Here is a 3,932-nt window from a genome sequence, read left to right as displayed (position 1 = left end):
CCGCCTTCCGCCTTATTCTTCAAAAATGCTGACCTTGATTTTGGGGGGCCTTAAATGGTGGATATAGCTTCTCATGCTAAAACTTACTTTATAAATTATAAATTTATAATCTTCGATTCCATTTATTTATTTTTCTAACTAAATTGGGCACCCAAGAGTTCCTTTATGGGTACAGCTTTCAAGGGATGAATGATTTCGATCGTGATATTTTTTGTGTATACATTATACAATGTGACTCAAAAGTCTCAACTTCTCAAAGTGGGGGCACTACCACTAATTGCACCGCATGACAAGACTTGCAGTTGCAACGATCTATATATATATATATATATAATTGTAAAAATAATCTTTTTATTACTTTGGATATTTTAACTCTTTTTTTTCTATTTACGTGTAATTTTATTTGACATTAACTTTGTTTATTTAATGATAAAATATACTCATGCTAATTCTATCATATAATAGATTATTTTTCTCCCATGTATTTTGATTTGTATAATACTTCCAGGGTCACCCAGTGGTCGTGAGAACGGACCAGGGAATCCGCCAGGTGCTCCAAAAACCCGACTTAGCGGGAAGAATGATGACTTGGGCCATCGAGCTATCTCAGTATGACTTGCGATATGAGCCCCGACATGCAATTAAGGCGCAAGCGATGGCAGACTTCTTGGTAGAGGTAACGGGGTACCCAACCGAGGAGGCGGGCATACGGTGGAGGCTCCATGTGGACGGGGCCTCCAACCAAACGTCCAGAGGTACCTGGATCATTTTGGAAAGCCCTGCCGGGGTCATATACGAACAATCAATCAAGTTTGAGTTCTCCGTATCGAACAACCAAGTGGAGTACGAGGCCCTCTTGGGCGGCTTGACCTTAGCTCGGGAAGTCGGGGCTACGAGGCTGGAAGTGTGCAGTGACTCACAGGTCGTTACCTCACAAGTAAATGGAAGCTACCAAGCCAGAGACTCGCTGTTGCAGAAGTACTTGGAGAAGGTCAAAGAGTTGAGCAAACAATTTGAGGAGGTCGCGGTCCAGCACGTTCCGAGGGAAAGGAACACACGGGCAGACCTCTTATCCAAGCTAGCAAGCACGAAACCGGGAGTTGGCAACCGGTCCCTCATTCAAGGCATGGTAAAAGAACCAGCAGTTGCCCTTCACCTGACAAAGATAGGCCCCTCCTGGATGGACCCCATCACTGATTTCCTAGAAAACGGCAAACTCCCTGACGACGAGAAGGAAGCTAAAGCGTTGAGAAAGGAGGCGGCCAAATATGCGATCATACAAAGTCAACTATTTAAAAAGGGACTCAGCCATCCCTTATTGAAGTGCCTGCATCCCGACCAAACGGACTACGTACTCAAAGAGGTCCACGAGGGGTGCTGTGGTCACCACATCGGGGGCAAAGCGCTAGCAAGAAAGCTCATCCGAGCTGGATATTACTGGCCATCAATGATGATGGACTCCAAAGAATTCGTAAGGAAATGCGTCAAATGCCAAGAGAATGCCAACTTCCACAAAGCGCCGGCAACCGAACTAAGCCTATTGACGTCCTCCCGACCTTTCGCACAGTGGGGAGTCGACCTACTCGGACCTTTTCCGATTGGCCCGGGACAAGTCAAATACCTCATAGTTGCTATCGACTACTACACCAAATGGATAGAGGCTGAACCACTGGCCAGTATATCCTCATCCAATTGTCGAAAGTTTATGTGGAGACAGGTGATAACTCGATTCGGCATCCCGGAAGTCGTTGTCTCTGATAACGTGACACAATTCACTAACAAGAAGTTCGCAATGTAAAAATGTAAAAAGTAAAAAGATACTTTTTTTCAAATATTACCGAACATGCTAAAATATTTTTCTAAATAGTTAGAAAATATTATTTATGTTTTCAACTCACTTAGCTTTTTTCTTTTATGTTTAAAATTAAATCATTCTTTTATTATTAAATAAATTGTGAGACTCAATCAATTTAAATGTTTAACAGTGAATTAACTTGATAAAAAAAAATGATTGCAAACTAAATTAGGTTGATTTAGTAATAAGTTTATTAGTCTTAAACGATGAATGAATTTTTATCGTATCGGAATAAGAGATATAATGAAAAACAAAAAAAAAAAATGATTGCATGAACCAAAACGTTTTATTATTAATATTCTTATTTCTTATTATATTCCTTTCTGTGTTTCTAAACTCAGCTCCTCCCTTGTTGTAGGTTAATCTTAATGCTTATGCTTTAAAGAAAATCAAATTATAACTGAGATGTTAACGTCAAATTAATTCCATGCCTAATAATTAGGTTCACTACAGATTATTAGAGAAGTTTGAAATTGCATGCTGCACGTTGAAATTAAATAAAAGTGCAGAATAAACTCTCTTTTTTTTGAAATATATACTCAGATTCGATTCGGTTCTACATTTTTAATCAAATCATCATTTTTCTTCATGAAATTTTTATACATAATTTTGGTTATTTTTTTATTCTCGTTCTATTTTTTTTAGAATAAATGAATAATACTACGTGTACAAGTCTTTTTATAATTAAGTCCAATTAAATTGGTACAAAGTCCAACAGAAAAAAATGCGTGCATACGTCGCTATTCCTTCTTTTTCGCATTTTTTACAGCACATAAATTTTTATTAGAGAACACAAAAACTTATTGATATAGCACACAAATCTTCGAAGCATAACTAATACACAAAATTTTATACATAATACAAACTTATCGATATAGCATACAATTTTTTACGCATAGCACATATTTTTGCACATAACACACAAATCTTTGCGCATAACACAAATTTTTACTGCAAATATATTTTGTTAGATGGGTGAATTAATATTCTAGATATGTAGTCTTTCAAAAATTTTTATATTACACATCAAAAATTTATGTGTTATGCGTACTTTATTGGTTAAATGCCAATGTTAAAATTTTTTGTACTATATACTAAAATTTGTGTGTCATTTACTAAAATTTACGTGTTATAAATCAAACTTTTTGTACTATAATTTTCTGAATACTTATAAGAGAAGAAGAAGATGAAGACGATCAGGACGATGATAATAACAATAAAAGAGGATGAGAAAGAAAAAAAGAAAAAATTAAACAACAATAATATAAAAAAAAAGAGCGGTAATACAGTGACAAGCACGATGATGACGACAACGGTGACGAATAAATTTTTATTTTAAATAATTTATTTAAATTTAGTTACTCAAAAAACTTAGACACTTAGTATTTTTGATTTTTTAATACTTATTTGGACATGGTCGTGGTGGTGAAGTAATTAAGTTTCAACTTTATAAGCTACCCCCAACTAATTAATCTTGAACTTTTAATAAGATAAAAAATCATAAATTATACTATGTGTGCACCAAAATCAGTCACCAATATAAAATACATGCTGAAATATAAATATACATTAAAAATAAATTAAATTACATATATATTTATACATAAATACATTGATAATTGATTTTAGTGGCTGATTTTAGTGTACAAATAGTATTTTAAAAAAATCATATAGTATAGAACTATATCATGAATAAATCCAAAAAATACTGCTTGATTAAAAAGATGATTGTGTCGTACTCCCAAAAGAAGTAATCACATTGACAAGGTTGGTTGGTTGGCTGGTGCTCTCTGATCAATCACAACTTAATTGGAATTTTGCCTCTTGTGTTTGCTTCTTCACCTTATTTTGGTGGGTGTTCCTTATTATATGCCGTATCAACAAACAAAATTGAAATTACTCGGTTTTAATTTGATTAGATTAATAATGATAATAGAAAATGATAATGACATTTGTATTTTGATAATACTATTTATTTTTTTATAAATTTATACAAATATATAATAAAAAAAGATATGAAAAAATGATATTATAGAAAAAAAGAATAATATTATTATTTCTCTAATTTCTATTGTGT

The sequence above is a fragment of the Arachis ipaensis genome, chromosome B09, assembly GCF_000816755.2.
Source record: "Arachis ipaensis cultivar K30076 chromosome B09, Araip1.1, whole genome shotgun sequence".
In the NCBI taxonomy this organism is placed as follows: domain Eukaryota; kingdom Viridiplantae; phylum Streptophyta; class Magnoliopsida; order Fabales; family Fabaceae; genus Arachis; species Arachis ipaensis.
Note: the sequence above shows the minus strand (reverse complement) of the source record.